Source organism: Triticum aestivum, chromosome 5B (genome assembly GCF_018294505.1).
Source record: "Triticum aestivum cultivar Chinese Spring chromosome 5B, IWGSC CS RefSeq v2.1, whole genome shotgun sequence".
Lineage (NCBI taxonomy): Eukaryota > Viridiplantae > Streptophyta > Magnoliopsida > Poales > Poaceae > Triticum > Triticum aestivum.
In genome coordinates, this window is record NC_057807.1 from 444,331,326 (window position 1) to 444,354,909 (window position 23,584).

Here is a 23,584-nt window from a genome sequence, read left to right on the forward strand (position 1 = left end):
TATGCTTACCTACTTTCCGAGGGTGACTTTTGATCTTCCATTTTTTCTTCAGTTGTCGCTTTAGTTTGCATGATTGGGGCGATTCATCATGGCTTTGTAAGTACATTTTGATCATAATCCATTTTTGTAATCCATTATTGAATTTTTGTTTGACAATGAAAATGACCTTTCAATTGGAATGAAAATGTTACTTGAAGATGAAGTTTTGAGGCCAGGAGTGTTTGAACGAGAGGTTCTATGCAATCTGAAGTCAAGTCTTATTTGAAACTCTTGCTCGCAGAGGATCGTGGCGTGCTCGCGTATGAGGGCATCCACCAGGAAGACTGCACGCTAGCTGATGGTGGCGTCCACGCGCTCAACCACATGAATGCTGCAACATTCACCTATGCGACGCCGACCACATCCATGCTCGTCGCCCCGGGCATAAAAACCGAAGACCGAAGACCAAAACCGAAAAGACCGAGACCGAACCCGAAAAGACCGAAACCGAAAAGACCGAATAAAAAACGGTCTGCAGAATGCTAAGACCGAACTAATTATGGTCTGTTCGGTCCTGATGTATTGAGGACCGAACAACCCGTATAGACTAAATAGCCCATTAACCTAAAGCTCATCTAGCAAGCCCAAGCTCCCGTCCTCACCTCACCTCACAGACCGAGCGGCCGTGCCCCTCGACGCAGACACAGGAAACCTAGCCGCCGCTTCACTCGCCTCCTTTTTCTCTCCCTCGACGAACCCTAGCCGCCACCCGCCAGCCGCCTCTCTGGCCCGATGCCCCGTGACCATGAGCTGTGAGCCTGAGCCCGTGACGACCGCCGCAACGAGGCGCACATCGCCCACGCTTCAGCGACCGATGAAGAACTGCGCCCTGAGCCATGGCACGCACCGGGACAGGTGACGACTGGTGCCCCGTGCCCCGTGCCGCCGTGCGTCGTGCTGCCGTGCGGCAGGCCGCCAACTCCGACCCTCCTACTCGTTCGGCCGTCCGTGGCACGTCCATCCGCCACCTGTGTAGCAGCTGGCTGCTGCTGTTCATCACCACCACCGCACCACTCGTCCTCTTCCATGCCGGTCGCCGTCTTGCTGCCTTCTGTCCTCTTCTGGTGCTCAACCTCGCAACTGAAGGTGAGCAAGCTACTACTTCTCCTGGTATGCATATGTGATGTACAGATTGTTGTTCATTTAAGTGCATCAATATATTGTTCATGTTCTATGATGTTCAGCTTTTCTGATGTTCGGATTCAAGTAGATGTAGTGCTTCTATGTTCATGGTGTACAGATTCAAGTAGATGTAGTGCTTGAAAATACCTTGCCGAAGACTCTGAAGACCCTGATAAAAAAATTGACATCCTAGGATGGTGGAAAGAGAATTCATCTAGGTTCCCAATCTTGGCAAATATGGCTCGTGATATTCTTGCTATCCCCATTACAACGGTGGCTTCTGAGTCAGCCTTTAGCACAAGTGGACGCATACTTGATGACTTTAGGACATCTCTAACTCCATTTATGGTACAAGCTTTAGTTTGTACGCAAGACTGGCTGAGAAGGTCAACAAATCCTGTCGACATCAAGGAGAACTTGGAAGAATTAGAAGAGCTAGAAAAAGGTAAATCAGTTAGTCAACTTCTCCATACATGATAGCAGATTACTTGTACCAAACCAATCACATACTAGCAGATTACTAATATGCACGACATACTGATATATATGCATGACTTGTCAACTTTAATAGAAAAAGGTAAAGCAATCAGTAGTAACTTTTGTACAAAACCATTGTATGGAGAAGTTTGTATGCATGAATTGCCAACTTTAGTAGACTACAATTGGACTAGGACAAGATCTTACCAACACTAAGATTATGAATTTGATTGAATCTACTTGTTGCAGAGTTGATTGAAGAATTTGGTGACAAGGTGAAGTGAAAGCGCAAGGTCAATGGTGGTGTTGTTGCTTCTTCCATGGCCAATTCGACCAACAAAGTGAGATCCACATCCACTCATGGTTGAACTGAAATCATGTGGAATGTGTGCTATTCTCATTATCTTGTGCTTGTAATTTGTGACGAGACTTAGAGAATTGAGAACAGTGAGAGTACTGTGTTGATGTCAAGTACTATGTGGTTTGCTGCTTATGTCAAGTGTTGAACTTATGTGGAATCTTATGTTCGTTGTTTGTTGTTGCAATGAAATCATGTACTTAACTTGATTTGTGTGATGCCAAGTACTATGTTGTCAAGTACTATGTGGTGGTGTTGCTTGCCTATTTGTTGCTGCTTGTTATCTTATTACTTCCTGTCAAATATAAATGATTATGCATGCATGAATCTTGTTGCTGGACCATGAATCATGTCTTCTTACTTCGTGTCGTCTGAATCTTTTTTACGTGTTGTCAAATATAAACAAGTTTTGGTAATTTGGTACTTGTTGTCGGTACTTTGTTACTTACTGTGAAATGTAAACATGTATTGGTACAACCATACAGGAAGTAACATGAATGTGATGGTACAGGAAGTAACACTAATATTAGTTGTAGCAAATTAATTTGGTCTGTTTGGTCGGGATCGAAGACCGAATATTAAAGACCGAAGACCGAATAGTGAAGAACCGAAAAGACCGAAATTATTTCGGTCTTTAATTCTGGAAGACCGAATTCTTGGAAGACCGAAAAGACCGAACCGAACAAACCGAAAAGACCGAACGCCCGGGGCTACATGCTCGGCTTCCACGATGGCACGGGGATACACCCACCCAGCGGCGACGGCGGCGGTGCCGTGGTACATCTGTATGTCCTCGAATTCTATGACAGTGTGGTGGTACATTCATCCAGCCTCGGCTTCTGCGATGACGCGGTATGGCAGATCCGCCCCATCGGCGGTAGCCCGGCGGTACATTCGTTTATCCATGGCTTCCGCGACGACGAGGTGGCGAATCCGTCCATCCTCGGCTTCTGTGATGGCGCGGCGGCATATCCACCCATTCGTGGCAGCCCAACGGTACATCTGACAATCCCTGGCTCCGTGGCGGCGCGGTGCGAGATCCGCCCATCTGCGGCGGTGTTATCTCGCTGCCACTGCCCTCCACTTAGCCTGCCCCAGATTCTCAGTACAATGAGCTCTCAAATGTGACCGGCCTTCGTGCCAAAGGATTTTATCTCTTATACCTTTTGTTTAGTACTAGCAAAAGAGCCCGTGCGTTGCAACGGGAGAGAAAACATAACACACACTCTTAACTCAACAACCATTACTCAAGACCATAATAGGTCCATCTCCTTTATTTCTGCGAGGCATCATATTTGTGTTGCCACTTATCCTCCTTCTCACCCTCGCCGGTGATGGCCTCGGTGTTCACACAAAACAACAAAAAACTTGTGTTGAATATGGTTAATCCTAAGGCGTCTCTTTCTCCCTCTCCTCCCTCTCCCCCCTCTCTCTCTCTCTTGCTCGCCTCTCACTCTCGCGATGAGAAATATGTTGTTTTCCCTTGCGACATTTTTCAGAGGTATGCACGTGTAGTTATCGATGTTTTCTTTTCTGTATATGGTTATAGTGGGGTATTTATTTGCAATCCGGATCGCCGCCGGTATGAAAAAAACGGATCTTGCGCAGTAAATTATAAGTTGGCTTCCATAACAATTCTTTAAAAATATTTAACAGGTAAAATTAACATTATATTTAGATTCCACACATTTTTCTAATAAAACCTCATATATAATATGTTAAAATCGAAGTTACGGTTTAAAAGATACATATAATTTAGAAAATCATTTGGTTTGACTCAAATATAGTCCAAAATAATATTTAAAAATAGTTAACACATAAAAATAATCTCATATTCATATTCTACATATTTTTCTAATCAAATTTCATATATAACATGTTCAAATCAGAGTTACGGTTTAAAAGATATGGATGATTTTAAAAAGCATTTGTTTGACTTAAATATGATCAGCGGATGAATTACCTAAAATATCAGGGGTTTTTTCGAAAAATGTAAAATAACGGTTCGGGTGTGACTTAAATCTGGACGGTGGGTTGATTTCAAAAAAAGACAGGGACTTTTGTGTAAAATACGAAAATAACGCTTTGTTTTAACTTAAAAAGGACTGCGAGTTGAATTCTCTGGAATAGAGGGAGTTTTCTAAAAAAATGTCATGACGGACGAAAGAAACCCAGTTTACTTTATTATTAGGTAAAGATTTACAGTTTGGCCAAACTATTATTATTATTATGGTGTTGCACTGGCTTACTGAACAATGATGAAACTTCTTCATTTTCCTATGTTGGACGTGGATTATGTACTGATGTTTAATTAAAGACACTGTTGTTCTAATCCTGAGCTCGGGTGAACAGTAAAAAGCAGAACAAATTCAAAAAGTTCTAATTTTTTTTGTGTGAAACATTGACAAAAATGTTTGTTGGCTTGCAAAATTTCATCAGCATATAACATTCATGTAAATCATGGCAAAAAAACAAAATTAATGCTCCAAAATGTTATTTTCAAACCCATTTTGAACCACTGATTTGTTTCTTGCCACATTTCCTTCGGATGTCATTTCGTGACGAAATTTTACGTGTCAACAAACATTTTGTAAATGTTTCAACAAAAAAGATCGGAATCTTTTTATTATTTTTATTTTACTGTTCACTCGCGCTCACATGTGCACGTTCCGGCACCCTTCCTAACATTCGGCATTCACTGTCCTTTGCGCGCATATGCCGCCACAGTGTGGGCAACACCATTGCATATTCTTCTGACAATCGAAATCTTCACCTCCTGGAAATTTATCATGAGCTCTTTAATATCAATGATTGTGTGTTGAAGCATTGATCTGTTCATAAACTTAGGCTTTAGCTGGTGAGCTAGTGTCGAGCAGTCTATTTTTTCTGGAGCAAAGGCTCAAGGAGAGCCCGACTTTGAATTAACAAAGCCATCAACCAGCCAGGATTACATCCACATCATTACAAACTCGAACAAACAAAAAACATAAACACGACAAGATACAAGGGTGCTGGTAGGCAGCTCTCAAAACCTCACACACTACAAGCTAGTGAGATAGGACATGATAAGCACAAGCTGAAGCACACAGAGGCCCTCGTCCACACAAGGATCACCAGGGAAGAAGAAATGGGGCTCCGAGAAGCGCCCGCCATCGAGGATACGATATGTGGGAACCAAACAACCAAGGCCCTGGAACAACATCACCATCCATTCCCATCCATTCCCACTGTTGAAGGAGGCCCATGCCTCCTCGCCTGGCTCTAAAGGCGCAGAACCATCGACATATGGGGTTGCTCACCCTAGAACATGGACGGAAGGATGAAACTAGAAGGCAACGTAGGAGTAGGAACAAAGCACACCCTGCATGACTAAAAAACTTCTCTAGAAACACCGCACCACCGTTGCCCACTGATGAGCCTCTAAAGAGGAGAAAGGTGTCGGTCAGACAACAACAGAATGTCCAGGGAGGAAGGAGCAACGAGGAGGCATGACCAAGGCCGAGGAATGACGCTCCGGCTCTCACAACTCGCACGGCTGTAGCCGCCGCCGGGGAACCCGATCCCCTCCTGGTCAGAAGCCGCCGAACCAAACTGGCACCAGATGCACAAAGAGCACCAGAAGCAAACCCGAACACTATCGGACCTGCAAAGCTATTGCCGCCACTAGGGTCATGTTGTCGCCGCCGCCCGACAACCACCACACTGTAGTGCCCACAGTCCAAAAAGCATCCAAGGTGACGACTTCAAGAAGCAAACGACGCCAAGAGCACCGTCGCTGCCCAACAAAGTTCTAGTTTTCACCCGGGAGGCTAGGGGAAGGGGAGGGTGGAGCAAAAGACTTGAATGGCGCCTCCAAGAAGGGGAGCCGCGTCCATGGACGTCGCCGCCATGGATTTCTCCCGGTCAAGGCTCCACACCACCAACACCGCATCCAGTTCCAAGCACCGGAGAACCATGTCGATCCGGTCCAAATCTGAAGGGGTGGAACACGCAAGGCAGCAGAATGGGAAGGGGAGGCCAAATCTGGTGCTGCAAGAGGCCAGAAGCCCCACCGCCGACACCGCGAATCTCGTCCGCCGGAGAGCTTGCTACCCGCACAGCCAAGCCCACCGAACCACACCCGAGTGTCCAACTGGCGAGGAGACGGTGGCGCCTCACCGAAAGAGGCCGCCGCCCTGGATTCCGACGCCCCCACTGGAGAAACGGAGCTGTAGAGGCCGCACCGCCACCTTCCTTGGCGACGCCCTGTTTCACGCCCAAGATGTGACCCTATCCTAAAGGAACTCGAAGGTCCCACCAAGGATAGAAGCGCATCTTGAAGACGCTTTTGCAAGGTGGATATCATTACATCAACATTACATAATAGATGGGGATACATACAAAAGGCATACCATGCCACACGAATACAACATCATCTTACATAAGAGCACCATCCGACTACGTATGAAACAAAACAGAAACTCAAAGGACATCGACCCTGCTAGCCCAGACTGCCGACCTGGAGCCTATTCCCTGATCGAAGAAGAAGCAGAAGAAGAACTCCAAAACAAGCAAACATCGCTCTCGTGTCATGATCATCGCATAACCTGTACCTGCAACTGTTGTTGTAGTAATCTATGAGCCATGAGGACTTAGCAATCCCATTACCATGGGTATCAAGACCAGAAAAGCTTAATGGGAAAGGAAGGGGTAAAGTGGTGAGGTTGCAGCAGAGACTAAGCATATATGGTGGCTAACATACACAAATGAGAGCGAGAAGAGAGCAAACGAAACGGTCGAGAAGCTAGCAATGATCAAGAAGTGATCCTGAACTCCTACTTACGTCAAACATACCCAAAACCGTGTTCACTTCCTGGACTCCGCCGAAAAGAGACCATCATGGCTACACACGCGGTTGATGCGTTTTAATTCGGATCTGGTGACAAGTTATCTACAACCAGACGTTAACAAATTCCCATCTGCCACATAATCGCGGGCACGGATCTCAAAAGTTTATACCCTGCAGGGGTGTCCCAACTTAGCCCATCACAAGCTCTCATGGTCAACGAAGGATATTCCTTCTCCCAGGAAGACCCGATCAGTCTCGGAATCCCGGTTTACAAGACATTTCGACAATGGTAAAACAAGACCAGCAAAGCCGCCCGATGTGCCGACAAATCCTGATAGGAGCTGCACATTGTAAGTGCATCTAGTGCCCCTTAGTGATTTTGGTGTATTGAAGACTTATAGGTTAAGTAACTGATGCGTTTGTGAGTGTACACAGGTCTATAAGTGTCTATAAGTCTATGAGGAGTTTGATATTTACAGAGAAAGTCGACCCCTAAAAATGAAGTTCTTCGACTGAAGACTTTGATGTTCTGAAGACTTTCTGAAGACTTTGAAAGTGAAGAAATTGGTGTGACCTTGAAGACTTGATATTCATTCGAGGAATATGAAGCGTGAAGACTTTTGTTTTCGTAGTTTCATTTTCTCTTTCTTGAGTCATAGGAAACACTGTACTGTTAAAGAGGGTCGAGGAAATACTAAGGAAAAATTTCCATGTGATGCTCAACTCAAAATCCTACACCTACCAATCCCTTCGAGTGAAGCCATTGGAAATCTCATACAGTTCAGTCAAATTCTTCAGTGACAGAGACACAGTTCTTCTGGTCGCTGATGACTTTGCTCTGACTGAGGAGTTAGGAATTCGCCAGTGCGAATTGCCTACACAGTGAGGAACATGATAGCCCTGAGGAATTTGAGAGTCAAATTTCCGACCGTTGCTGTGCTGCGCGCCGGCTGTCCCAAAATATCTTATCCACCTAACGGTCATATCATTGAAGGGCATTTATGTCTTATCATGTCGGGCTGCTCCCTAGGCTATAAATAGCCGCCCCCTACAACCACTAGCTGGTTGGCTGCTCCGAGAGAACTTGACACTTGTCATTTGAGAGCAACCCATCCTCCGAGGACTTTGAGCGAAAATTATCAAGTGAGGAAAATCCAAAACCAAACCCCCCACAAACCCAAAGTGATTGAGCATCACTGAAGAAATTGATCCTGCGTGGATCCGACGCTTGTTACCTTTGAAGACTGTGCTTCTTCCAGACGGTTAGGCATCAAGGTCTAGAGCATCCAAGAGGAATTGTGGATCGCCGAGTGACCAAGTCTGTGAAGGTTTGGAAGTCACCTGAAGACTTACCACGAGTGATTGGACGAGGCCTGCGTGGTCTTAGTTCAAGGAGAATACGGTGAGGACTGGGTGTCCTGAGTTGCGGCTCAGAGACTGGGTGTCCGGGACTGTGTGTCCTCGAGTTTAAATACTCAGCCGCTCCAACCAGACGTACAACTGAGACAGCAGTTGGAACTGGTCTACCAAATCATTGTCTTCACCAACTGCCTGGTTCTATTTCCTCAACTTATTCATTTCCTCATTTCTGTGTTGAATGTTGTTCATATCTGTGCTTGAAGACTTTGACTGAAGACTTTCACAAACTCCTCAGTTCAATTTCTTCAGTCTGTTTGTCTTCATCTTGCTATCCTGTGTTTACGCTTTCTGTACTCTGTTTTTAGTCTTCATTTCATCATGTTGACTATGTGTGTATCCTGTTATGTTTACTTCTGAGTACATATTCCGCTGCAAGTAGTTCTTCGCTAAGGAATTTCCTCACCAGCAAATTCCTCAGTGAAGAATTCATAAAAATCGCCTATTCACCCCCCCTCTAGTCGATATAACGCACTTTCACACATATCTCGTTCTCAGGGCACACCGGATGAGCAAGACGTCGGGTTGGCATAGACCCTGGTTGCCCAGGGGGCGCCGGACATTGCTCGGTTTGGAACAGCACTGGCCCGGGGGGGTTAAAATAAAGATGACCCTCGGGAGCGCGACTCCCAAGGGAAAAAGGGCTAGGTGAGGCAAATGTAAAACCAAGGTTGGGCCTTGTTGGAGGAGTTTTATTCAAAGCGAACTGTCAAGGGGGTCCCATAAATCACCCAACCGTGTTAGGAACGCAAAATCAAGGAACATAATACCGATATGACGAAAACTAGGGCGGCAAGAGTGGAACAAAACACCAGGCATAAGGCCGAGCCTTCCACCCTTTACCAAGTATATAGATGCATTAATTAAATAAGAGATATTGTGATATCCCAACATCATCCTGTCCACCATGGGGCAATCTTCAACTTCACCTGCAACTAACAACGCTATAAGAGGGGCAGAGCAAAGCGGTAACATAGCCAAACAACGATTTTCTGGGAAGGGTGAAAAGGTTAGAGGCTGACATGGCAAATTGGGAGGCTTGAAGAACAAGTGATAGGTAGCGCATCAAAGCGATAGAATGAAGCAACTAGCATAGCAATGATAGTAGTGAGATCCAAGGTGACGGTCATCTTGCCTGAAATCCCGCAAGGAAGAAGAACGAGTCCATGAAGAAGATGAAGCCACGAAGATGAACCAAGCGTAGACGAACGAATCCTCACGATCGCAACGAAACAGGAACTAACGAGAAGGAGCACAACCGGAAAGAAGCAAACACCACGGTAAACACACAACACATAAGCATGACATGATGCTTAACCAAGTATGATGCATGACAAATCTAGATGAGGCTACTCATGGCAAGAGATGATGCAAACAAGAACAACACATCAAGGCAAGTTTAAATGAGGCCCGAAACATCATATAACAATTCCGGTAAGTCCTCATATGCAAGTTTCAAAGTTGGTCCAGATCTGAACAAACATTAAGTTGAAGTTGTTAAACAGCAAGTTAAAGAGCACCAAGAGGATCTACACGAAATTCTAGTCAAGTTACATATAAAGTTCATTTAATTCGGAGCTACGGCCTAGAAGATATGAGCAAAACAAGTTAAACATGGCATGGATGCTAAATGCATACAAACATCAAGCAAACACTCTCAAAACATGGATGCAACATGATACTATGAAACTACATGCAATTCTAAGCAAGTTTCATATTGAGCACACTCAAAACGGAGCAACGGTTCAACACATACACTCTATACAAGTTTAAAAGGACAATCTGTCCAAAACAGCAACTAGGCATCTAGCAAGCATCAAAACAATATGCTACAACACCTCAACGTGAAAACAAAAGGAATGGGCATGAAGTATAGGTAAAGCTTGATAAAACATTAACACTGAGCTATCTCCAGAAATCACTAGATCATGCTCAAAAGGTCATGGCAAGATTGCAAATAATAACAGTTTACAGACTTAACAGAAATAACATCAGGTTGCAATATTTAGAGCTATCAAACAACATGCTACAGCAACTTAACATGGCAAACAAAGGCATGAAAAGCTAGTACTAAGGACAAAGAACTAAACTCCCTTACTGAACTAATTCCAAAGATCAACAGAAAACATGGTAGCATACATGCAAACATGGCAAATAATATGACAGATTCAGACATGGCAGAGACAACAATAAGTAGGCATGTTGGTGAGCTTGTACCACTCACCACAGAGCAATACATGGCATGACAAGGTGACCAGCAGTAAGACTACATGTTTATGAAGCTAAGAATGGCAAGAGAAAGTTCAAAGGTTGCATGGATCACTAGCAAAGCTCATGGCAAAACTTAACTTAATGTTAACAGACTGACAACAACATTATTTAGCAACTTAACAGCAAGATTACAACAAGATACAGCAGGCTATAAATTCAACGAGGGGCATGGATGGATAGATCATAACATGTATAACAAAACATCCTTAGTGAACATCTCCAGATTATGCATAGAATGACTTGTAGCAGCAGGATAACATAGCATCATGATATAGCAGATTCAGCCTAGCAAAACAGTAACAGCAAGTACCCTACTTAACAAGCTTGATGCACTCACTAAAAGACTCACAAAAATACATGGATTGCACCACTTTAAAAATGTCATGATGTATCTCAAAACTCATGTAGACATCAAGCTCATAGGATGCACATACAAAATGCAATGAAAAAGACAAAACAACAAGTTATAATAGTTTCAGCAGGTTAACATCATATAGCACTCTTGCAACGATGATTTGGGCATCAAGATGAACTCAAACAATCATGGCACAATGGAATGAAATGAAGAGCGTCTCACAATAAACATTTTTGATATATCATGCGCATGAAACAGAGCAGCAAACACAAAGTTATGGCATGCCAAACATGGCACCAGAATGCAAGATTTTCGAGACTTAGCAGAAAATCACCTCGTGAAAAAGTCAACCCGGGACAGCAGGATCTGGGACGGAGGGATCCAGGGGAGTCTCGGGGCGCCGTTTGGTTCGGGACCGGGTGGATCTCATCCCACCCGGCCGGATCTGGGACAGGGCGGCCGCCGGCGGCGGCTAGGTCGCCGGAGGTGACGAGGGGGCGGCGGGGAGGCGCGGCACAGGAGGCCGGCGAGCTCCGGGCTGAGGCAAGCGGCGGCGGCGCCGCTGGAGCGGGGCAGGGTCATCGCCGGCAGGCAGAGGTAATGGGGTCTGGCGACGAGGCGCGCGGCAGCGCAGGGGTGCGGGGCGCGGGCGAAGGGCGGCGATGGCCGTGGGCGGCGTTGTCGCGACGGGAGGAGGCGGGTCCGGGGCGGCGAGGTCGGGGTCGCTGGAGGCGGCGGCGGGGCGAGGCCACTGGCGCGGAGGGTGGCGGAGCTGCGGCAGAGGCACGCGGGGGCGCGGTCGGCAGCGAGCGGGCCCGGCGAGGCCCGGTTCGGCCCCGGGGCGGGCCGGATCTGGGCCCCGGGCGGCGGCGGCGATGTGGGGCACTGGCGGCGGTGACGTTGCGCGACGCGAGTGGAGGGGAGCGGTGGCGGGGTGACGTGGCGGCTTGGGAGTGGCCAGAGTGAGGTGGCTGCGAGCGGCGGACATGTCTAGCCGGCGGGGAAGATTTGTCCGGCGGCGTGGAGGGAAGAAGGTTAGGGTTTAGACCGAGAATTTCGGGGAGGCACACATATTTATAGGTAGATGGAGTTAGGAGTGTCCAAATGAGGAGCGGTTTTCGGCCACGCGATCATGATCGAATGGCCGAGAGGATGGAGGGGATTTGAATGGGTTATTGGGCCACTTTGGAGGGGTGTTGGGCTGCACACAAAAGAGGCCTTTACGGTTCCCCGGTTAACCGTTGGAGTATCAAATGGACTCCAAATGGCATGAAATTGATAGGCGGTCTACCGGTGGTGTACCAAGGCCGCTTGGCAAATCACGGTCCATTCCGAGAATGTTTAACACCCGCTCACAACAAGAGACAAAAGGGGAACACCGGAGGGCATAGGAATGTCGGATTGCAAAACGGACAACGGGGAAAATGCTCGGATGCATGAGACGAACGCGTATGCAAAATGAGATGCACATGATGACATGATAAAATGCAACATGCAAGAAAATGACATGGCAACGACGGCGAATATCTGGCAGACACCTGGCACATCGAAACCGGGGCGTTACACCCTGGGCTTGCTCGGCAGATGCCTTTGGCGGCCGCGAGGAGGGAGGAGTGGAAGGGGAGAGGCGGCGAGGGCTAGGCTTGTCGCCTTCGACCCCCCCCCCCCCCGAGAGGGGCGACGCAAGGGAAGGGAGCTTCGGTCCGAGCCATCAAGCAGTATGTTTCCACTATGATTCTTCCTCGGAATCTGTGTGCTAGATCGGATAGGCCATGCAGGACAGCCTCCGCCTCCTTAGCGTCCGAGCCGGCATATCATCTTGAGATTGACGAAGTCACCAAAGTCGTCTCGTAGTCGACGGAAACATCTCCTCCGACTGAATGCGCATGGCCGGAAATTCTGAAATAAATGTGAGTATCAGGACTTGAACCCTGGTGGACTGGAGATACCAACCATCCAACCACATGTTGGTTCGCATAACAGAGATTCTTTACCATGTTCAAAGGGCGGTAACAAATGCCCCAACCTTTTTCGCCCAAAAAAAGAAAAGAAAAAACAATGCTCCAACTTGAACAGTTCAGACATTACATCCTCATCTATGTCTGTATATATACATGGTAAACTACGTATCTGGTTTGCGTAAGTATCTGTATATGGTTAATGTCTGATAAGTCATTCTAGTTTGCGTAAGTATCTGTATATGGTTAATTATTTGAGTGTATGTTGTTTCATCCTTATTATCCAATCAAACAATTATATTTGTGTACATGCATGCTTAGTTACTTAAACATACACTTATGAAACCATATCGGCCTTCAAAAAGATCATACATATCGGTTTGCTTGCCGACCGCTTGGGGGCAACGCGCGGCTAACCGCGCTCCCTATCTAATGGCTATGATGCTATAGACGATCGACGAGGATAAACAAGTTGAATGAGCTAACCATCACGGCTCCTCGACATAGTCGAACAATGTCAAAATTAACAAGGACCTCAACAGGAAGCTGGATATATATGTATAAGCGAAAAGTCTAAAAACAACTTATCTTCGTACTCCTAGTCTGAAAAGAACCCTGTCTTTCAATTCCCTAAAATTAGCACCCTGTGTTCTCTAATCCCAGCTTATCCCGGATCCGGCTTGCATACTCCCTCCCCATGCTTCCATCCGTGCTCCCACCTCATCCTACGGCTGTATTTTTTCCCTTTTCCTTTCTAATCTAATCATCTCCCCCTGATTTTAAGGGGGTGGGGCCGGGCCTTATTTTCTTCCAATCAAATCAAGCCACGTATGCGGGAGCACGGATGGGCGCACGCGAGGGGAGCAGGCAAGTCTCGTCCGCTTATCCCGGCCCTTCTTGCATTTGTTTTCAACGGAATTGCATATGTGGCAGAGAGAGGGGGGGGGGGAATAGCCACCAGCTGGACACTATGGGCCCAATCCACTCCCGCTCTTAAACCTCACCACGAAACTGCTCCCTCCCTCCCCTGGCTCCCCCTTGACGCCTCCCCTTCCTCTAGGCGGCAATGGCGATCGACGGTTGATCTTGGGGACAACAAGAATACCGCAGCGGCTGGAGAAACCGCCGGTAATCTCCTGCCCTCTCTTCTCTGTATTCTCGTAATCGTATCAAACGCTGAAGATTTGCTGTGTTTTTAGGGTTTTCAGGTAGGAATAGTTCAGGTTTCTAGGGCATTTTGTTTGTGAGAAAAAGATGGATTTGATCTTGCATCTAGTTCAGATGACTTGTAGGAGTTGTTGTTTTATTTCAAACTGATTTGCTCTGTTTAGGGTTCATTTTGTGTTTTTGTTTTTGTTTTTGAAGAATACATAGATTTGTTCCTGCATTTAGTTCCAATGAGTTGTATGAGCTGTTGATTTTTGCCAAATTTGTGTGGTGATGCAGGGGTTTTTGTGCTGCCATCATGGATCCAAGCGATATATTGAATGTGCGGTTTCATGTCGGTGGACAATTTGTTTGTATTGGTCCTAATTTGGACTATGTTGGGGGAGATGAGGCAATGTCAGTGATAGAGAGAGACAAACTGTCTTTGCCATAGTTGAAAGGCTTCCTAGGTGATCACATTACCTTCAAAGAAAGTAGGAAAAAATACTTTCTGGTACCTGGTAAAGAATTAGTTGATGGCCTTTTATTTCTAAGTGATGATGCTGGCTGCATGAAGATGTCTGATTGCACAACAGATGGTGGAGTGGCTGAGGTTTATGTGGAGTATTTTGGGGAGCAGGAGGAGGGGAGTGGCAGTGAAGACAGCATAAGTAACTTTCAGGAAGAGATGGGGAATGAGGCTGATGAAGAAAGCGATGTTGCTCCTGATGCTATTATAATTGCAGAAGATGATATTCAGTGTAGTGTTCCAAATTCTCAGTTTACTACAACAATTGATCATGTGCTTTTACTCAATCAGAGAGGAGTGATAACTGAAGAAATTTGTAGCCCTACAAAACAGAAGTCCAGGAAGAAAAATAGGAGTGATACATGGCACAGCTCTCAAGTGAATCTCTCTAAAGATTTTATAACCAGTAGCTCTCAGGTACTAGATTTTGCATCACAAGTTGGTAGTTCTGCAATCATTAGTGTTGGGGAACGTTGCATAAAATAAAAAAATTCCTACGTTCACCAAGATCAATCTATGGAGTCATCTAGCAATGAGAGAGGGGAGTGCATCTACATACCCTTGTAGATCGCGTGCGGAAGCGTTCAAGAGAACGAGGTTAAGGGAGTCGTACTCGTCGTGATCCAAATCACCGAAGATCCTAGCGCCGAACGGACGGCACCTCCGCGTTCAACACATGTACGGTTGGGAAGACGTCTCCTCCTTCTTGATCCAGCAAGGGGAAAGGAGAGGTTGATGAAGATCCAGTAGCACGACGGCGTGGTGGTGGATGCAGCACGATCACGGCAGGGCTTCGCCAAGCTTCTGCGAGAGGGAGAGGTGTAGCAGGGGAGAGGGAGGCGCCAAGACTTGGGGTGTGGTTGCCCTCCCTCCCCCCTTTATATAGGCCCCCTGGGGGGCGCCGGCCCTAGGAGATTGCATCTCCAAGGGGGGGCGGCGGCCAAGGGGGTGGCTTGCCCCCCAAGGCAAGTGGAGGCGCCCCCCACCCTAGGGTTTCCAACTCTGGGCGCAGGGGGGCCAAGGGGGGTGCACCAGCCCACCAGGGACTGGTTCCCCTTCTCACTTCAGCCCACGGGGCCCTCCGGGATAGGTGGCCCCACCCGGTGACCCCCGAAACTTTCCCGATGGCCGAAACTGCACTTCCTATATATAATTCTTCACCTCCGGACCATTCTAGAACTCCTCGTGACGTCCGGGATCTCATCCGGGACTCCGAACAACTTTCGGGTTACTGCATACTCATATCTCTACAACCCTAGCGTCACCGAACCTTAAGTGTGTAGACCCTACGGGTTCGGGAGACATGCAGACATGACCGAGACGCCTCTCCTGTCAATAACCAACAGCGGGATCTGGATACCCATGTTGGTTCCCACATGCTCCTCGATGATCTCATCGGATGAACCACGATGTCGAGGATTCAATCAATCTCGTATACAATTCCCTTTGTCAATCGGTACGTTACTTGCCCGAGACTCGATCGTCGATATCCCAATACCTCGTTCAATCTCGTTACCGGCAAGTCACTTTACTCGTACCGTAATGCATGATCCCGTGACCAGACACTTGGTCACATTGAGCTCATTATGATGATGCATTACCGAGTGGGCCCAGAGATACCTCTCCGTCATACGGAGTGACAAATCCCAGTCTCGATTCGTGCCAGCCCAACAGACACTTTCGGAGATGCCTGTAGTGCACCTTTATAGTCACCCAGTTACGTTGTGACGTTTGGCACACCCAAAGCACTCCTACGGTATCCGGGAGTTGCACAATCTCATGGTCTAAGGAAATGATACTTGACATTTGTAAAAGCTCTAGCGAAGCGAACTACACGATCTTTATGCTATGCTCATGATTGGGTCTTGTCCATCACATCATTCTCCTAATGATGTGATCCCGTTATCAATGACATCCAATGTCCATAGTCAGGAAACCATGACTATCTGTTGATCAACGAGCTAGTCAACTAGAGGCTCACTAGGGACTTGTTGTGGTCTATGTATTCACACATGTATTACGATTTCCGGATAATACAATTATAGCATGAACAATAGACAATTATCATGAACAAAGAAATATAATAATAACCATTTTATTATTGCCTCAGGGGCATATTTCCAATAGTCTCCCACTTGCACTAGAGTCAATAATCTAGTTACATTGTAATGTATCAAACACCCATTGCATTCTGGTGTTGATCATGTTTTGCTCTAGGGAGAGGTTTAGTCAATGGATCTGCTACATTCAGGTCCGTATGTACTTTACAAATATCTATGTCTCCATCTTGAACATTTTCACGGATGGAGTTGAAGCGACGCTTGATGTGCCTGGTCTTCTTGTGAAATCTGGGCTCCTTGGCAAGTGCAATAGCTCCAGTGTTGTCACAGAAGAGTGTGATCGGCCCCGACGCATTGGGTATGACTCCTAGGTCGGTGATGAACTCCTTCACCCAGATAGCTTCATCCGCTGCCTCCGAGGCTGCCATGTACTCCTCTTCACATGTAGATCCCGCCACGACGCTCTGTTTGCAACTGCACCAGCTTACTGCCCCACCATTCAAAATATACACGTATCCGGTTTGTAACTTAGAGTCATCCAGATCTGTGTCGAAGCTAGCGTCGATGTAACCCTTTACGATGAGCTCTTCGTCACCTCCATATACGAGAAACATATCCTTAGTCCTTTTCAGGTACTTAAGGATGTTCTTGACCGCTGTCCAGTGTTCCATGCCGGGATTACTTCGGTACCTTCCTACCAAACTTACGGCAAGGTTTATATCAGGTCTGGTACAGGTCATGGCATACATGATAGACCCTATGGTTGAGGCATAGGGGACGACACTCATCTTTTCTCTGTCTTCTGCCGTGGTCGGGCATTGAGCCGAGCTTAATTTCACACCTTGCAACACAGGCAAGAACCCCTTCTTGGACTGATCCATATTGAACTTCTTCAATATCTTATCAAGTTATGTGCTTTGTGAAAGACCTATAAGGCGTCTCGATCTATCTCTATAGATCTTGATGCCTAATACGTAAGCAGCTTCTCCAAGGTCCTTCATTGAAAAACACTTCTTCAAGTAGGCCTTAATGCTGTCCAAAAGTTCTATATCATTTCCCATCAAAAGTATGCCATCCACATATAATATGAGAAATGCTACAGAGCTCCCACTCACTTTCTTGTAAACGCAGGCTTCTCCATAAGTCTGCATAAACCCAAAAACTTTGATCATCTCATTAAAGTGAATGTTCCAACTCCGAGATGCTTGCACCAGCCCATAGATGGAGCGCTGGAGCTTGCATACCTTGCTAGCATTCTCAGGGTCGACAAAACCTTCCGGCTGCATCATATATAGTTCTTCCTTAAGGTGATCATTAAGGAACGCCGTTTTGACGTCCATTTGCCATATCTCATAATCATAGTATGCGGCAATTGCTAACATGATTCAGACGGACTTCAGCTTCGCTACGGGAGAGAATGTCTCATCGTAGTCAATCCCTTGAACTTGTCGATAACCCTTAGCGACAAGTCGAGCTTTGTATATGGTAACATTACCATCCGTGTCCGTCTTCTTCTTAAAGATCCATTTGTTTTCTATCGCTTGCCGATCACCGGGCAAGTCTGTCAAAGTCCACACTTTGTTTTCATACATGGATCCAATCTCGGATTGCATGGCTTCAAGCCATTTGTTGGAATCTGGGCCCGCCATCGCTTCTTCATAGTTCGAAGGTTCACCGTTGTCTAACAACATGATTTCCAAGACAGGGTTGCCGTACCACTCTGGTGCGAAACGTGTCCTTGTGGACCTTCGAAGTTCAGTAGGAGCTTGATCCGAAGTATCTTGATCATCATCATTAACCTCCTCTCTTGTCGGTGCAGGCACCACAAGAACATCTTCCTGAGTTGCGCTACTTACCGTTTCAAGAGGTAGTACTTCATCAAGCTCTACTTTCCTCCCACTTAATTCTTTCGAAAGAAACTCTTTCTCTAGAAAGGACCCGTTCTTGGCAACAAAGATCTTGCCCTCGGATCTTAAGTAGAAGGTATACCCAATGGTTTCCTTAGGGTATCCTATGAAGACGCATTTTTCCGACTTGGGTTCGAGCTTCTCAGGTTGAAGTTTCTTGACATAAGCATCGCATCCCCAAACTTTTAGAAACGACAGCTTAGGTTTCTTTCCAAACCATAATTCATACGGTGTCGTCTCAACAGATTTAGACGGTGCCCTATTTAAAGTGAATGTAGTTGTCTCTAGAGCGTATCCCCAAAATGATAGCGGTAAATCGGTAAGTGACATCATAGATCGCACCATATCCAATAGAGTGCGATTACGACGTTCGAACACACCATTTCGCTGAGGTGTTCCAGGCGGCGTGAGTTGTGAAACTATTCCACATTTCCTTAAATGCGGACCAAATTCGTGACTTAAATATTCTCCCCCACGATCTGATCATAAGAACTTTATCTTTTGGTCACGTTGATTCTCTACCTCATTCTGAAATTCCTTGAACTTTTCAAAGGTCTCAGACTTGTGTTTCATCAAGTAGACATACCCATATCTACTCAAGTCATCAGTGAGAGTGAGAACATAACGATATCCTCCGCGAGCCTCAACACTCATTGGACCGCACACATCAGTATGTATGATTTCCAATAAGTTGGTTGCTCGCTCCATTGTTCCGAAGAACGGAGTCTTGGTCATTTTGCCCATGAGGCATGGTTCACATGTGTCAAACGATTCATAATCTAGAGACTCTAAAAGTCCATCAGCATGGAGCTTCTTCATGCGCTTGACACCAATGTGACCAAGGCGGCAGTGCCACAAGTATGTGGGACTATCGTTATCAACTTTACATCTTTTGGTATTCACACTATGAATATGTGTAACATTGCACTCGAGATTCATCAAGAATAAATCATTCACCAGCGGGGCATGACCATAAAACATATCACTCATATAAATAGAACAACCATTATTCTCGGATTTAAATGAGTAGCCATCTCGAATTAAATGAGATCCTGATACAATGTTCATGCTCAAAGCTGGTACTAAATAATAATTATTGAGGTTTAAAACTAATCCCGTAGGTAAATGTAGAGGTAGCGTGCCGACGGCGATCACATCGACCTTCGAACCATTCCCGACGTGCATCGTCACCTCGTCCTTCGCCAGTCTCCGCTTATTCCGCAGCTCCTGCTTTGAGTTACAAATATGACCAACTGCATCGGTATCAAATACCCAGGAGCTACTACGAGCACTGGTTAGGTACACATCAATTACATGTATATCACATATACCTTTGGTTTTGCCGGCCTTCTTGTCCGCTAAGTACTTGGGGCAGTTTCGCTTCTAGTGACCACTTCCCTTGCAATAAAAGCACTCAATCTCAGGCTTGGGTCCATTGTTTGACTTCTTCCCGGCAACTGGCTTACCGGGCGCGGCAACTCCCTTACTGTCCTTCTTGAAGTTCTTCTTACCCTTGCCTTTCTTGAACTTAGTGGTTTTATTCACCATCAACACTTGATGTTCCTTTTTGATCTCTACCTCTGCTGATTTCAGCATTGAATATACCTCAGGAATGGTCTTTTCCATCCCCTGCATATTGAAGTTCATCAGAAAGCTCTTGTAGCTTGGTGGGAGCAACTGGAGGATTCTGTCAATGACTGCGTCATCCGGAAGATTAACTCCCAGCTGAGTCAAGCGATTGTGCAACCCAGATATCTTGAGTATGTCTCACTAACAGAACTATTTTCCTCCATCTTACAGCTGAAGAACTTGTCGGAGACTTCATATCTCTCGACCCGGGCATGAGCTTGGAAAACCATTTTCAGCTCTTCGAACATCTCGTATGCTCCGTGTTGCTCAAAACGCTTTTGGAGCCCTGGTTCTAAGCTGTAAAGCATGCTGCACTGAACGAGGGAGTAATCATCAGCACGAGACTGCCAAGCGTTCATAACATCTTGGTTCTCTGGGATTGGTGCTTCACCTAGCGGCGCTTCTAGGACATAATCTTTCTTGGCAGCTATGAGGATGATCCTCAGGTTCCGTACCCAGTCTGTATAGTTGCTGCCATCATCTTTCAGCTTGGTTTTCTCTAGGAACGCGTTGAAGTTGAGGTGGACATGAGCGTTGGCCATTTGATCAAGACATTTTGCAAAGGTTTTAGACGAAGTTCATGATAATTAAGTTCATCTAATCAAATTATACAATGAACTCCCACTTAGACAGACATCCCTCTAGTCATCTAAGTGAAACATGATCCGAGTCAACTAGGCAGTGTCCGATCATCACGTGAGACGGACTAGTTAACATCGGTGAACATCTTCATGTTGATCGTATCTTCTATACGACTCATGCTCGACCTTTCGGTCTTCCGTGTTCCGAGGCCATGTCTGTACATGCTAGGCTCGTCAAGTCAACCTAAGTGTATTGTGTGTGTAAATCTGGCTTACACCCGTTGTATTCGAACGTTAGGATCTATCACACCCGATCATCACGTGGTGCTTCAAAACAATGAACCTTCGCAATGGTGCACAGTTAGGGGGAACACTTTTCTTGAAATTATTTCGAGGGATCATCTTATTTAAGCTACCGTCGTTCTAAGCAAATAAGATGTAAGACATGATAATCATCACATGCAATCAAATAGTGACATGATATGGCCAATATCATATTGCTCCTTTGATCTCCATCTTTGGGGCGCCATGATCATCTTCGTCACCAGCATGAAACCATGATCTCCATCATCATGATCTCCAACATCGTGTCTTCATGAAGTTGTCACGCCAACGACTACTTCTACTTCTATGGCTAACGCGTTTAGCAATAAAGTAAAGTAATTTACATGGCGTTCTTCAATGACACGCAGGTCATACAAAAAATAAAGACAACTCCTATGGCTCCTGCCGGTTGTCATACTCATCGACATGCAAGTCGTGATTCCTATTACAAGAACATGATCATCTCATACATCACATATATCATTCATCATATCCTTTGGCCATATCACATCACAAAACACTTGCTGCAAAAACAGGTTAGACGTCCTCTAATTGTTGTTGCAAGTTTTTACGTGGCTTCTATAGGTGTTCTAGCAAGAACGTTTCTTACCTACGTAAAACCACAACGTGATATGATAATTTCTATATACCCTTCATAAGGACCCTTTTCATCGAATACGCTCCAACTAAAGTGGGAGAGACAGACACCCGCTAGCCACCTTATGCAACTAGTGCATGTCAGTCGGTGGAACCTATCTCACGTAAGCGTACGTGTAAGGTCAGTCCGGGCCGCTTCATCCCACAATGCCGCCGAAGCAAGATAAGACTAGTAGTGACAAGAAAATTGGCAACATCTACACCCACAAATGCTTTGTGTTCTACTCGTGCATAGTAACTATGCATAGACCTAGCTCATGATGCCACTGTTGGGGAACGTTGCATAAAATAAAAAATTTCCTATGTTCACCAAGATCAATCTATGGAGTCATCTAGCAATGAGAGAGTGGAGTGCATCTATATACCCTTGTAGATCGCGTGCGGAAGCGTTCAAGAGAACGAGGTTGAGGGAGTCGTACTCGTCGTGATCAAAATCACTGGAGATCCTAGCGTCGAACGGACGGCACCTCCGCGTTCAACACACGTATGGTTGGGAAGACGTCTCCTCCTTCTTGATCCAGCAAGGTGGAAGGAGAGGTTGATGAAGATCCAGCAGCACGACGGCGTGGTGGTGGATGCAGCACGATCACGGCAGGGCTTCACCAAGCATCTGCGAGAGGGAGAGGTGTAGCAGGGGAGAGGGAGGCGCCAAGACTTGGGGTGCGGCTGCCCTCCCTCCCCCCCTTTATATAGGCCCCCTGGGGGGGGGGCGCCGGCCCTAGGAGATTGCATCTCCAAGGGGGGGCGGCGGCCAAGGGGGTGGCTTGCCCCCCAAGGCAAGTGGAGGCGCCCCCCAACCCTAGGGTTTCCAACCCTAGGCGTAGGAGGGCCAAGGGGGGCGCACCAAGCCACCAGGGGCTGGTTCCCCTCCCCACTTCAGCCCACGGGGCCCTCCGGGATAGGTGGCCCAAGGGGGGCGCACCAAGCCACCAGGGGCTGGTTCCCCTCCCCACTTCAGCCCACGGGGCCCTCCGGGATAGGTGGCCCCACCCGGTGGACCCCCGGGACCCTTCCGGTGGTCCCGGTACAATACCGGTGACCCCCGAAACTTTCCTGATGGCCGAAACTGCAGTTCCTATATATAATTCTTCACCTCCGGACCATTCCGGAACTCCTCGTGACGTCCGGGATCTCATCCGGGACTCCGAAAAACTTTTGGGTTACTGCATACTCATATCTCTACAACCCTAGCGTCACTGAACCTTAAGTGTGTAGACCCTACTGGTTCGGGAGACATGCAGACATGACCGAGACGCCTCTCCGGTCAATAACCAACAGCGGGATCTGGATACCCATGTTGGTTCACACATGCTCCTCGATGATCTTATCGGATGAACCACGATGTCGAGGATTCAATCAATCCCGTATACAACTCCCTTTGTCAATCGGTACGTTACTTGCCCGAGACTCGATCGTCGGTATCCCAATACCTCGTTCAGTCTCGTTACTGGAAAGTCACTTTACTCGTACCGTAATGCATGATCCTGTGACCGAACACTTGGTCATTTTGAGCTCATTATGATGATGCATTACCGAGTGGGCCCAGAGATACCTCTCAGTCATACGGAGTGACAAATCCCAGTCTCGATTCGTGCCAACCCAACAGACACTTTTGGAGATGCCCGTAGTGCACCTTTATAGTCACCCAGTTACGTTGTGATGTTTGGCACACCCAAAGCACTCCTACGGTATCCGGGAGTTGCATAATCTCATGGTCTAAGGAAATGATACTTGACATTTGGAAAAGCTCTAGCGAAACGAACTACACGATCTTTATGCTATGCTTATGATTGGGTCTTGTCCATCACATCATTCTCCTAATGATGTGATCCCGTTATCAATGACATCCAATGTCCATAGTCAGGAAACCATGACTATCTGTTGATCAACGAGCTAGTCAACTAGAGGCTCACTAGGGACTTGTTGT

General features: G+C 46.6%; 1 long non-coding RNA gene across 1 annotated transcript; it reads left to right on the plus strand.

Moving 5' to 3' along the window:
• The first annotated feature begins 1,208 nt into the window (after window positions 1–1,208).
• Window positions 1,209–2,200, plus strand: LOC123116375 (uncharacterized). The gene is made up of 2 exons (XR_006457047.1): window positions 1,209–1,606; window positions 1,888–2,200. It is a non-coding gene; the product is annotated as an uncharacterized lncRNA (long non-coding RNA).
• Window positions 2,201–23,584: the final 21,384 nt, after the last annotated feature.